Source organism: Hemiscyllium ocellatum, chromosome 19 (genome assembly GCF_020745735.1).
Source record: "Hemiscyllium ocellatum isolate sHemOce1 chromosome 19, sHemOce1.pat.X.cur, whole genome shotgun sequence".
NCBI lineage: Eukaryota > Metazoa > Chordata > Chondrichthyes > Orectolobiformes > Hemiscylliidae > Hemiscyllium > Hemiscyllium ocellatum.
The window spans coordinates 411,958-426,691 of record NC_083419.1 but is presented as its reverse complement, the minus strand read 5'-3'; the positions used below and the strand labels follow the sequence as shown (position 1 = coordinate 426,691).

At 44.6% G+C, this 14,734-nt stretch overlaps 1 protein-coding gene across 6 annotated transcripts in view; it reads left to right on the top strand.

The window, feature by feature from the left end:
- Positions 1–14,734, top strand: part of osbpl8 (oxysterol binding protein-like 8) — a 419,660-nt gene that overhangs the window by 364,170 nt on the left and 40,756 nt on the right. The window lies entirely within an intron of this gene.

Genomic DNA, 14,734 nt, shown 5'->3' with positions numbered 1-14,734 from the left:
ATGCTGTCACCGGACCGACATGCAATACTCCAAGTGTGGCCGCACCAGTTTTTTACAGCTGCAGCGTGACCTCGTGGTTCCGAAATTCAGTCCCTCTACCAATAAAAGCTAACCCACTGTATGCCTTCTGAGCAATCCTCCCAACCTGGATGGCAACTTTGAGGGATCTGTGTGCATGGACACCGAGATCCCTCTGCTCATCTACACTACCAAGAATCTTACCGTTAGTCCCGTACTCCAAACTCCTTCCAAAGCTAATCACCTTACACTTTTCTGCGCTTTTCTGGAGGTGCATGTCACAATCAGATCTGAGCTCCTTGCAGGCATTGGCTTGTGCTGTTGAGATGGGTTCAAAGTAACTTAGCAGGGATAGTACCAAGCTGCACAGAATACTGAGATAAATAAACAGTTTTAAAATACAAAATCGTAAGATAATTGGTGGGGACAGAGTAACTGTGAAAGTAATAATGTATAAATCAGGATTGCTGTGTATTTATATGAATGGATGGAGTATAAGAAAAATGAGATTGTTAAGTTACAGTTCAGATTGATGTTACAATATGGTGAGAGAGTGATGCCAGGTATGTACATCCCAACAGAGCAAGATGGAGGACCGGAAAAAATTGTGGCTGTTCAGCGCTGCACCTTTTTTGAGGTATTTTAGGCATTGGAGGTGATTTCCTTGAATTCCTGGAGCAGCAAACAACATTTTATAAGCTGTTACATTGTTTTGGAACTTTGGGGAAAAGGAGTCAAAACAACGGCACTTTAACAAGGAGAAAGGCAAACAAAAAGCAGTAACCACATGGTCTGTGAAGGAGAGAGAGAAGAAACCTACACTGCTGACTGACACAGCAGTGAATCTGCACAGTTACTACCTATGCTGTTTGAGTTCATGTATCTCTGTACATCAGAGTGCATCTAGGAAAAATTAACAAATAGCCGAAGTTCCTTGGAGGAACCTGCGTGAGACAGCACGTAGCACAGGAACAGATAGTTTTTAAATGGAACCTTGCTGTAAGTCTATAGTAGTGAATAGAATGGGTTCTTTATTGATTATGTGTTTTTGAGATCTGTCTCTTGATTAAATGGGCGGCACGGTGGCACAGTGGTTAGCACTGCTGCCTCACAGCGCCAGGGACCTGGGTTCAATTCCCGACTCAGGCGACTGACTGTGTGGAGTTTGCACGTTCTCCCCGTGTCTGCGTGGGTTTCCTCCGGGTGCTCCGGTTTCCTCCCACAGTCCAAAGATGTGCGGGTCAGGTGAATTGGCCATGTTAAATTGCCCGTAGTGTTAGGTAAGGGGTATATGTAGGGGTATGGGTGGGTTGTCGCTTCGGCGGGTCGGTGTGGACTTGTTGGGCCGAAGGGCCTGTTTCCACACTGTAAGTAATCTAATCTAAATTTTTAAAGTATTAACCGTAAGTACTAAGTTAGCCTGGAACACATTTTTTAGAGCAACAAGACGGTGTTATTTTCTGGGTCTGTAGATTGTGAAGGAGCAAAGATGGCCTTTAGGAGAGTGATGTGCTCTTCCTGTCGGATGTGGGAGTTTAAGGAGAGTTTCCATGTTACTGATGATTATGTCTGCAGCAAGTGTCTTTGGTTGCAAATCCTATCATATTGCATGAATTGGTTGAAGTGACACTTAGAGGCACTGAGGAATTTACAAGAGCTAGAGGGTGTGATGGGCAGCAGTTCTAGGAAAGGAGAAAAGCAGTAGATACAGTCAGGTAGATGGGTTAATTCCAGGAAAGGTAGGAGGGGTAGGCAGGTAATGCAGGAGTCTTCAGTGGCTATCCCCATCTCTGTTTTGTAGGGGGTGATGGACTCTCAGGGGAATGTAGCACGAACAGCCAAGTTTCTGGAATCAAGGCAGACTGTAATGGAAAGAGGGGTATGTCAGGTTCCAAGCGATCGATTGTGATAGGTGACTGTCTAATCAGAGACAGACGGACGTTTCTGTGGCCAGCAGCAAAAAATCAGAATGGTGTGTTGCCTCCCTGGTGCCAGGATCAAGGATATCTCAGAAGGGGAGCGGAATGTTCTCAAAGGGGAGAGGGACCAGCAGGAGGTCATTGTACACATTGGAGCCAATGATATAGGAAGGGAAAAGGATGAGATTCTGAAGGCAGCATATAGAAAGTTAAGCAGGAATTTAAAAATGAGGAGCTCAAGGTACTAGAAGCTAGTGAGAGTAGGAATAGGAGGATAGAGCAGATGAATGCGTGGCTGGGGAGCTAGTGCATGGGGGAAGGGTTCATATTTTTGGATTATTGGAATCTCTTCTGGGGTAGAAGTGACCTGTACAAGAAGGACAGATTGCACCTGAATTGGAAGGGGACTAGTATACTGGCAGGGAGATTTGCTAGAACTGCTTAGGGGGACTTAAATGAGTAGGTTGGTTATGGGACCCGGGGAGATAGCGAGGAAAGAGATCAATCCGAGACTGGTGCAGTTGGGAAAGGGAGTGAGTCAAACAGCCAGGGCAGACAGGAACAAAGCAGAGAACAAGGTAGGACTGACAAATTAAACTGCATTTACTTCAATTCAAGATGTCTAACAGGGAAGGCAAATGAACTCAGGGCATGGTTAGGATCATGGGACTGGGATATCATAGCAATTACAGAAACGTGGCTCAGGGATGGACAAGATGGCAGCTTAATGTTCCAGGATACAAATGCTACAGGAAGGATAAAAAAGGGGGCAAGAGAGGAGGGGGAGTGGCATTTTCGATAAGGGATAGCATTACAGCTGTACTGAGGGAGGATATTCTCTGAAATACATCCAGGGAAGTTATTTGGGTGGAACTGAGAAATAAGAAAGGGGTGTCACCTTATTGGATTGTATTACAGACCCTCTAATCATCAGGGGGAAATTGAGAAGCAAACTTGTAAGAAATTTCAGTTGTCTGTAAGAATAATAGCGTGGTTATGGTAGGGAATTTTAACTTTCCAGGCATGGACTGGGACTGACACAGTGTTAAGGGTTTGGATGGAGAGGAATTTAAGTGTGTACAAGAACAGTATGTGATGTTCCGACCAGAGGAGGTGCAAACCTTCATCTACTCTTGGGAAATAAGGCAGGGCAGGTGACTGAGGTGTCAGTGGGGGAGCACTTTGGGGCCAGCGACCATAATTGTATTCGTTTTAAAATTTTGATGGAAAAGTATAAACTGGATCTCAAAGTTGAAGTCCTAAATTGGAGAAAGGCCAATTTTGACTGTATAGGCAAGAACTTTCAAAAGCTGATTGGAAGCAGATGTTCACAGGTGAAGGGACGGCTGAAAAATGGGAAGCCTTCAAAAAAGAGATAACAAGAGTCTAGAGACAGTATATTTCTGTTAGGGTGAAAGGAAAGGCTGGTAGGTGTAGGGAATGCTGGATGACTAGAGAAATAGACATTTTAGTAAAGAAAAAGAAGGATGCATATGTCAGGTATAGACAGGATAGATCGAGTGCATCCTAGGAAGAGTATAAAGGCAGTAAGGAGTATACTTAAGAGGGAAATCAGGAGGGCACAAAGAGAACATAAGATAGCTTTGGCAAATAGGGTTAAGGAGAATACAAAAGGTTTTATAAATACATTAACACCATAATGGTAACTTGGGAGAGAATAGGGCCCCTCAAAGATCAGCAAGGCAGCCTATACGCGGAGCCGTAGGAAATGCTAAACGAGTATTTTGCATTAGTGTTTACTAAGAGACAGTGAGAACTGCATTTGCTGGAGATCAGAGCTGAAGAATGTGTTGCTGGAAAAGCGCAGCAGGTTAGGCAGCATCCAAGGAGCAGGAGAATCGACGTTTCGGGCATAAGCCCTTCTTCAGGGTGTGCCAAGCAGGCTAAGATAAAAGGTAGAGAGGAGGGACTTGGGGGAGGGGCGTTGGAAATGCGATATGTGGAAGGAAGTTACGGTGAGGGTGATAGGCCTGAGAAGGGATGGGGGCGGAGAGGTCAGGAAGAAGATTGCAGGTCAAGAAGGCAGTGCTGAGTCCGAGGGTTGGGACTGATATAAGGTGGGGGGAAGGGAAATGAGGAAACTGGAGAAATCTACATTCATCCCTTGTGGTTGGAGGGTTCCTAGGCGGAAGATGAGGCGCTCTTCCTCCAGGCGTCGTGTTGCCATGGTCTGGTGATGGAGGAGGCCAAGGACCTGCATGTCCTTGGCGGAGTGGGAGGGGGAGTTAAAGTGTCCAGCCACGGGGCGGTTAGGTTGGTTGGTGCGGGTGTCCCAGAGGTGTTCTCTGAAACATTCCGCAAGTAGGCGGCCTGTCTCCCCAATGTAGAGGAGGCCACATCAGGTGCAGCGGATGCAGTAAATGATGTGTGTGGAGGTGCAGGTGAATTTGTGACGGATGTGGAAGGATCCCTTGGGGCCTTGGAGGGAGGTGAGGGGGGAGGTGTGGGCGCAAATTTTGCATTTCTTGCGGTTGCAGGGGAAGGTGTCGGCAGTGGAGGTTAGGTTGGTGGGGGGTGTGGATCTGACGAGGGAGTCGCAGAGGGAATGGTCTTTCCAGAACGCTGGTAGGGAAGGGGAGGGAAATATATCCCTGGTGGTGGGATCTGTTTGGAGGTGGCGGAAATGACGACAGATGATACAATGTGTCTGGAAGTTGGTGGGGTGGTAGGTGAGGACCAGTGGGGTTCCGTCCTGGTGGCGATTGGAGGGGCGGGGCTCAAGGGTGGAGGAGCGGGAAGTGGAGGAGATGCGGTGGAGAGCATCGTCAACCATGTCTGAGGGGAAATTGCGGTCTTTGAAGAAGGAAGCCACCTGGGCTGTACGGTATTGGAATTGGTCCTCCTGGGAGCGAAGGAATTGGGAATATGGGATGGCATTTTTACAGGAGGCAGGGTGGGAGGAGGTCGGTTTGTAATAAATGTCCATGTTGAGTCGGTCACCCAAGATAGAAATGGAGAGGTCTAGGAAGGGGAGGGAGGAGTCTGAGACGATCCGGGTAAATTTGAGGTCAGGGTGGAAGGTGTTAGTAAAGTGGATGAATTGTTCAACCTCCTTGTGGGAGCACGAGGTAGCGCCGATACAGTCATCGATGTAGCGGAGGAAAAGGTAGGGGGTGGTGCCAGTGTAGTTGCGGATACTAGGAGAAAGTGAGGACTGCAGGTGCTGGAGATCAGAGCTGAAAAATGTGTTGTGGAAAAGCGTAGCAGGTCAGGCAGCATCCAAGGTGCAGGAGAATCGATGTTTCGGGCATAAGCCCTGCTTCAGGAATGAGGATGGTGTACCAAGCAGGCTAAGATAAAAGGTAGGGAGGGGACTTGGGGGAGGGACGTTGGGAATGCGATAGGTGGAAGGAGGTTAAGGTGAGGGTGATAGGCCGGAGTGGGGATGGGGGCCAAGAGGTTGGGAATAAGATTGCAGGTCAAGAAGGCGATGCTGAGTCCGAGGGTTGGGACTGAGATTTTTCAGTTCATCAGTGTTTACTGTGGAGAAGGACATGGAAGATATAGAATGTAAGGAGATAGATGGTGACATCTTGGAACATGTCCATATTACAGAGGAGGAAGTGCTGGATGTCTTGAAATGCATAAAAGTGGATCTCTATGACCTGAACAGGTGTACCTTAGAACTCTGTGGGAAGCTAGGGAAGTGATTGCTGGTCCCCTTGTTCAGATATTTGTATCATTGATAGTCGCAGGTGAAGTGCTGGATGACTGGAGGTTGGCTAACATAGTATCACTATTTAAGAAAAGTGGTAATGAAAAACCAGAAAACCTATAGACCAGTGAGCCTGACATCGCTGGTGGGCAAGTTGTTGGAGGGAATCCTGAAGGACAGGATTTATATTTATTTGGAAAGGCAAGGACTGATTAGTGATAGTCAGTATAGCTTTGTACGTGGGAAATCATGTCTCACAAACTTGATTGAGTTTTTTGAAGAAGTTACAAAGTGGATTGATGAGGGCAGAGCAGTGGATATGATCTGTGTAGACTTCAGTAGGGCATTAGACAAGATTCCTCATGGTAGACTGATTAGCAATGTTAGATCTCATGGATTACAGGGTGAACTGGCTATTTGGATACAGAACTGGCTCGAAGGAAGAAGACAGAGGGTGGTAGTGGAAGGTTGCTTTCAGACTGGAGGCCTGTGACCAGTGGTGTGCCACAATGATCGGTGCTGGGTCCATTGCTTTTTGTCACTTACATAAATGATCTGGGTGTGAACAATGAGGTATAGTTAGTAAGTTTGCAGATGACACCAATGAGGAGTAGTGGATGGTGAAGAAGGTTACCTCAGAGTACAACGGGAACTTAATTGAATGGGTCAATGGGCTGAGGAGTGGCAGATGGAGATTAATTCAGGTAAATGCTAGATATTGCATTTTGAAAAAGCAAATCAGAGCAATGCTTATACACTTAATGGTAAGGTCCCAGGGAGTGTTCTTGAACAGAGAGTCCTTGGAGTTCAGTTTCATTGTTCCTTGAAAGTAGAATCACAGGTAGGATAATGAAGAAGGCATTTGGTATGCTTTATTGGTCAGAGTATTGAGTATTGGAATTGGAAGTCCATGTTGCCGCTGTACAGGACATGGATTAGGCCACTGTTGGAATATTGCGTGCAATTCTAGTCTCCTCCTTATCGGAAGGATGTTGTGAAACTTGAAAGGGTTCAGGAAAGATTGACAAGGATGTTGTCAGGATTGGAGGATTTGAGCTGTAGGGAGAGGCTGAACAGGCTGGGGCTGTTTTCCCTGGAGCGTCGGAGGCTGAGGGGTGACTCATTAGAGGTTTATAAAATCATGAGGGGCATGGATAACATAAATAGACAAAGTCTTTTCCCTGGGGTGGGGCAGAACAGAATGACAGGGCATAGGTTTACAGTGAGAAGGGAAAGGTATAAAAGGGACCTGAGGGGCAACATTTTCATGCAGAGGATGATGCATGTATGGAATGAGCTGCCAGAGTAAATGGTGGAGGCTGGTACAATTACAGCTCACTGAGCTGTAGGTTTGATATCCAGACGTTTCATTACCTGGCTAGGTAACATCATCAGTGGCGACCTCCAAGTGGAGCGAAGCTGTTGTCTCCTGCTTTCTATTTAGATCTTTCTCCTGGATGGGGTTCCTGGGGTTTGTGTCTCCATCCAGGCGAAAGATATAAATAGAAAGCAGGAGACAACAGCTTCGCTTCACTTGGAGGTCACCACTGATGATGTTACCTAGCCAGGTAATGAAACGTCTGGATATCAAACCTACACCCTAAACCTCAACCTGAGCTACAAACCTTCACAAACCTTGCAACAATTACAGCATTTAAAAGGTATTTGGATGAGTATATGAATAGGAAGAGTTCAGAGGGATTTGGGCCAAGCGCTGGCACATGGGACCAGATTAGGTTAAGTGATCTGGTCAGCATGGATGAGTTGGACCGAAGGGTCTGTTTCTATGCTGTGCATCTCTATGACTGGGGACAGTATCAAACAATGCATCCCATTAGCCATTCACAGTGGGCAGTAGGTCACTTGTGCTCCAACCAGCCCATATTTGCAAGCCACAGAACAGTATTTCCACCAGTCAATGTCTTTCTGTTATTGGACATCATTTGTTAAAGAATCTGCACTGTGATAAGAGTTACAGAAGAAACCAGTTTCAGATCATTGGGCTTGTGGAGCAATGCAGTTGCCCATTCTAAGTGTCACATATGTAAAATATATAAATACATGTTCAATGTAGGCAAATAGAATTGGTACATTCGTTGCATCTTTTAAAAGTCAGAGGTTGTGGTGAAGCCAATCTTTGCTACATCCCACGGCAGTAACCTGACCAATCAGGATTTACCTACCCCACCTGAGAATTCAGCCTGACCACAATTAACTGTTCTTGCTTCATCTCCGTGTCCAATGATAGTCGAACCAGTCAGCACCCTCTTCCCTGGCTGCATAAAATCATCTTTCTTTTTGCATCCCAGTTTCTTGTGTGCTAGTTCAGATCAATCCAGGATGAAAAGCTTCAACTTCTTGTCCCTTTTTAGCAACGTTGAAGGAGAAAAGAGGAAGGAGTATCGTATTGATTAAAGTTGGCATTGAATTGCTGGAGGAAAAGAATGCTCCAGAGGACAGAATTGATTTCACTAGATTAGGAACATTAAAGGTGCGATTACATTCCTCAGTGCTGTCTAATATCACTCTTCTTTGGAATGCATTGAAGTTATATTCAACACTTGGTCCTGCACCGCTGGAATTTTATACCCATTTCTGGGTGTCTCACTTCAGGAATGATATAAGGGTATTGGAGAGGATGCAGAAGAAAATTACATGAATGTTTCCAGGTATAAGGAATTTCAGTTATGAGCATAGTCAAAGGGAATAGACGATGCAGTCCACTGAGCTTATACCAGCATTTAATATGATCATAGATAATTGAACACTTTTCTGCCTACCCACTCTATCTCCATAATTCTGTACGCCACTGGAAATCAAATCTACTAATCTTAGAGACAAAGCCCTCACAGCCATCTGTGATAGAATTCCAAAAATTCACAGCCCTCCAAGTAAATAATTACTCTTAGCTCAAACCTGAGTGACATCCCTATCACTTCTAATTTGTGCCCCCAGCTGTAGGTTCCCTAACAAGGGGAAACATTTCCAGCATCTCCGCAGTCTATCCCTTTAATTAATCTTTAGATTTAAATGTGATTACCTCTCATTCTTACTCCAATAAGATTACCTCTTATTGGAGTAAGCCATAGGCTGTACGTCTTCGGCACAGAGTCTGTCCCTGTTGCTCAGAGGGAAGGGGGGAGAGGAACAGAGCATTAGTCATTGGGGACTCCATAGTTAGGGGGACAGACAGGAGGTTCTGTGGAAACGGGAGAGACTCACGATTGGTGTGTTTCCTCCCAGGTGCCAAAGTTCATGATGTCTCGGATTGTGTTTTCGGGATTCTTGAGGGGGTGGGGGTGCAGCCCCAAGTCGTGGTCCACATAAGCACGAATGATATGGGTGAAAAAGGGATAGGGTTTTAAGGCAGAAATTCAGTGAGCTAGGTTGGAAGTTTGGAGCTAGAACAAGCAGAATTGTTATTCTAGTTTGTTACCCATGCCACGTGCTCGTGAGGCGAGGAATAGGGAGAGAGAGGAGTTGAACATGTGGCTACAAGGATGTTGGAGGGTTTCGGATACTGGGATAATTGGGACTAATTCTGGGGCTGGTGAGAACTCTACAAACAAGATGGTCTACACCTGAACCAGAAAGATACCAATATCCTGGGGTTGGGGTTGTGGGGGAAGGAATTTGCTAACGCTCTTCAAGAGGGTTTAAACTAATTCAGCAAGGGGATAGGAACCTCTATTGTAGCTTCAGAGTCCAGGAGTTTGAGAGCAATGAGGTCACCAATGAGGTTTCAAGGTCGCAAGAGTGCACCACCAAGCAAGAAGGTGGTTTGAAGTGTGTTTACTTCAATGCCAGGAGCATCCGGAATAAGGTGGGTGAACTTGCAGCACGTGTTTGTACCTGGGACTTCGATATTATGGCCATTTCAGGGACATGGATAGAACAGGGACAGGAATGGTTGTTGCAAGTTCCGGGGTTTAGAGGTTTCAGTAAGAACAGGTAAGATGGTAAAAGAGGGAGAGGTGTGGCATTGTTAGTTGAGGACAGTATTACGGTGGCAGAAAGGACGTTTGAGGACTCCTCCACTGAGGTAGTATGGGCTGAATTAGAAACAGGAAAGGAGAGGTCACCCTGTTGGCAGTTTTCTATAGGCCTATAAATAGTTCCAGAGATGTAGAGAAAAGGATTGCAAAGATGATTCTGGATAGGAAGACGAGAAACATGGTAGTTGCTATGGGGCACTTTAACTTACCAAATATTAACTGGAAATACTATAGTTCGATTACTTTAGGTGGGCCAGTTTTTGTCCAATGTGTACAGTATGTAGTCAGGCCAACAAGGGGCGAGGCCACATTGGATTTCATACTAGGTAATGAATCTAGTCAGGTGTTAAATTTGGAGGGAGGTGAGTACTTTGGTGATAGTGATCACAATTCATGTATGCTTATTTTAACAATGAAAGCAATAGGTATATACCACAGGGCAAGAATTAAAGATGGAGGAAAGGCAATTATGATGCGATTAGGCAAGGTTTAGGATGCACAGAATGGGGAAGGAAACTGCAGGAGATGGACACAATTGAAATGTGGAGCTTATTCAAGGAACAGCTACTGCGTGTCCTTGAAAAGTATGTACCTGTCAGGTAGGGAGGAAGTGGTTGAACAAGGGAGCATGGTTTACTAATGAAGTTGAATCTCTTGTCAGGCTGAAGAAGGAGCTTATGTTACAATGAGACATGAAGGATCAGTTTGTTACAAGTTAGCCAGGATAGACCTAAAGGGAGAGCAAAAAGGAAGGGACATGAGAAGTCATTGGCAGATAGGACCAAGGAAAACCCTAAAGCTTTATATAGGTATATCAGGAATAAAAGAATGACTCGAGAAAGATTAGGGCCAATCAAGGATAGTAGTGAAAAGTTGTGCATGGAGTCTGACGTGATAGGAGAGGCACTAAATAAATATTTTTTGTCTGTATTCTCACTGGAAAAAGACAACATTGTCAAGGAGAATATTGAGATGCAGGCTACGGGAGTAGATGGGATTGAAGTTCACAAGGAGGATGTGTTAGCTATTCTGGAAACTGTGAAAATAGATAAGCACCCTGGGCTGGATGGGATTTATCCTAGGATTCTCTGGGAAGCCAGGAAGAAGATTACACAGCCTTTGACTTTGATCTTATGTTGTCATTGTCTACAGGAATAATGCTAGCAGACTGGAGGATAGCAAATGTTATTCCCTTGTTCAAGAAGGGGAGTAGAGACAACCCTGGTAATGATAGAGAAGTGAGTCTTATTTCGGTTGTGGGTAAAGTTTTGAATAGTTTATAAGAGATAGGATTTATATTCATCTTGCAAGGAATAAGTTGATTAGGGATCATCAATACGGTTTTGTGAATGGTAGGTCGTGCCCCACAAACCTTATTGAGATCTTTGCAAAGGTGACTAAATTGGTGGATGAGGGTAAAGCAGTTGATGTGGTGTATGTGGATTTCAGTAAGGCGTTTTGATAAGGTTTCCCACAGTAGGCTACGCACAAAACATGGAGGCATGGATTGAGGGTGATTTAGCGGTTTGGACCAGAAGTTGGCTGGCTGAAAGAAGACAGAGGGTGGTGGTTGATGGGAAATGTTCATTTTGGAGTTTGGTAATGAGTGATGTACGTCAAGTGATTGGTTTGGTTACGAGTGATGTTTTGGGGCCTGTACAGTGTGTCAGTTTTATAAATGACATGGTTGAGGGCATAGAAGTATAAGTTAGTAAATTTGCAGATGATGCTAAGGTCGGTGGAATTGTGGATAGGCCAAAGGATGTTGCAGGTTGCAAAGGGTCACAGATAAGCTGCAGAGCTGGCAAATGGAGTTTAATGCAAAAAAGTGTGAGGTAATTCAGTTTGGAAGGAGCAACAGGAATACAGAGAACTGGGCTAATGGTATGATACTTGGCAGTCATAGAGATGTACAGCATGGAAACAGACCCTTCAGTCCACCCCATCCAGATATCCCAACCCAATCTAGTCACACCTGCTAGCACCCGGCCCATATCCCTCCAAACCCTTCCTATTCATATACACATCCAAATGCCTTTTAAATGTTGCAGTTGTACCAACCTTCACCACTCCCTCTGGCAGCTCATTCCATACACGTACCACCCTCTGTGTGAAAAAATTGCCCCTTAGGTCTCTTTTATATCTTTCCCCTCTCACCCTATGCCCTCTAGTTCTGGACTCCCCGACCCCAGGGAAAATTTATCCTATCCGTGCCCCCTCATAATTTTGTAAACCTCTATAAGGTCACCCTCAGTCTCTGACACTCCAGTAAAAAGAACCCTGGCCTGTTCAGCCTCTCCTAGTAGCTCAAATCCTCCAACCCTGGCAACATCCTTGTAAATCTTTTCTGAACCCTTTCAAGTCTCACAACATCTTTCCAATAGGAAGAAGACCAGAATTGCATACAATATTCCAACAGTGGCCTAACCAATGTCCTGTACAGCCGCAAAATGACCTCCCAACTCCTGTACTCAGTAGTCTGACCAATAAAGGAAAGCATACCAAACGCCGCCTTCACTATTCTATCTACCTGCGACTCCACTTTCAAGGAGCTGTGAACCTGCACTCCAAGATCTCTTTGTTCAGCAAAACTCCCTAGGACCTTACCATTAAGTGTATAAGTCCTGCTAAGATTTGTTTTCCCAAAATGCAGCGCCATGCATTTATCTGAATTAAATTCCATCTGCCTCTCCACAGCCCATTGGCCCATCTGATCAAGATTCTGTTGTAATCTGAGGTAACCTTCGCTGTCCACTACACCTCCAATTTTGGTGTCATCTGCAAACTTACTAACTGTACCTCTTATGCTCGCATCCAAATCATTTATATAAATGACAAAAAGTAGAGGACCCAGCTCTGATCCTTGTGGCACTCCACTGGTCACACAGATCTTGGTGTCCACGGATACAGATCCATGAAAGTTGCCTCCCAGGTTGATAGGGTTGTTAAGAAAGCATATGGTGTGCTAGCTTTTATTGGTAGAAGGATTGAGTTTCGGAGCCATGAGGTCATGTTGCAGCTGTACAAAACTCTGGTGTGGTCACACTTGAAGTATTGCGTACAGTTCTGGTCACCACATTTTAGGAAAGATGTGGAAGCTTTGGAAAGGGTGCAGAGATTTACTAGGATGTTGCCTGGTATGGAGGGAAGGTCTTATGAGGAAAGGCTGAGGGATTTGAGGCTGTTTTTGTTCGCGAGAAGAAGATGGAGAGGTAACTTAATAGAGACATATAAGATAATCAGAGGGTTGAAATGGGTGGACAGTGAGAGCCTTTTTTCCTTGGATGGTGATGGCTAGCACGAGGGGACATAGTTTTAAATTGAGGGGTGATAGATATAGAACAGATGTCAGAGGTCGTTTCTTTACTCAGAGAATGGTAGTGGTGTGGAATGCTCTGCCAGCAAAAGTAGTAGACACGCCAACTTGAAGGGCATTTAAATGGTCATTAGATAAACATATGGGTGAAAATGAAAGTGTAGGTTAGATGGGCTTCAGATTCGTTCCACATGTTCTACATAGAAAAGTACAGCACAAAACAGGCTCTTCGGCCCACAATGTGCCGAGAATTATTCCCAATGTAAACTAAAATAACCTAATCTACGCACCCCTCAATTTACTGCTGTCCACGTGCATGTCCAGCAGTCACTTAAATGGTTCTGCTTCCACCACCACCATTGGCAACGCATTCCATGTATTCACAACTCTCTGCGTAAAGAACCTACCTCTGTCGTCTCCTCGATGCCTTCCTCTTAATATCTTAAAACTATCACCTCTCGTGCCAGTCAGTCTTGCCATGGGGAAAAGTCTCTGGCTATTGACCGTGTCCATGCTTCTCTATTACCTTGTTCTATTGAGTACAGGCCAGTCAGTCCAATCTCTCTCTTCATAGGACAGTCTGATAGTCCCAGGAACAAGTCTGGTAAACATTTGTTGCACCCCCTTTATGCCAATAATATATTTCATGAGACAAAACTGCATTCAGTACTCGAGGTGTAATCTAACCAAAATCCTATACAATTGAACTAAAACTCCTGTGCTCAAAACCTCTTACAATAAGGACTGACATTCCATCAGCTTCCCTCATAGTTTGGTGCATGTGTATGTGTATGTGACTTGACAACAAGGACACCTAGGTTCCTCTGTATGTCTATGTTTTGCAACCTCTTACCATTTAAGAAGTAGTGTGCATTATTGTCCCACCTACCTAAATGGATAACCTCACATTTTTCTATATTATATTCCATCTGCCATCTTCACTGAGCCTGCCCAAATCCTCTTGAAGCCACTTTACATCTTACCCACAACAAAGTTCCCATTCACCTTTGTACCGTCCATATTTAGATAGACTGGAAAAGTTGTGACTGTGTTGCTTGCAGGTGAGAAGGTTAAGAGGAGATATTCATAATCTTTAGTCTGAGCAGAGCAGTCAGGGAAAAAATGTTCCCATTTGTTAAGGGATCAAAAATGAGAGGGCACGAATTTCAAGCAACTGGTAAAGAAAGCAGAAGTGACAAGTCGAAAACCTTTCTTGTGCAGTGAATGGTTAAGGTCTCAAATACAAGAATGTGGTGATAGCAAATTCAATCAAATTATTTCAAAAAGAAATCAGACTGTTATCTGCAAAGGAAAAATTTGCAGAGTTGTCAGGAAAAGGCAAGGTTGTAATGTTAAATTTAAATAAAACTGAAATAAGTGGGGAATTCAGTAAATCTGGTGGTGATGTTTTAGGTCCAGTGGCATTTCTTTAGATTGTTTTAAGATTTGAATGAATTGAGTTTGTACTGACACAATGGACCAAATCCTGAAGAAGGGCTTATGCCCAAAACGTCGATTCTCCTCCTGGGATGCTGCCTGACCTGCTGCACTTTTCTAGCAACACATTTTTCAGCTTCAACAATGGACCAGATGACACCTTCTGTGCTATAGCCATGTTATAACTGTGTTTCTACTTTGAGTAGAATTTGTAGGTGGTAATGTTCCTATGTATGTGGAGCTCTTGTTCTTCTAGATGGTAGAGATCATGAGTATGGATTGTATGGTTGAGAAGCTCTTGGCTGACACTGTCAGTGATGAGGAGAATGAATATTGAGGGTATCGGCTGGTGTGTTGATCAAGTAGCTTGCTC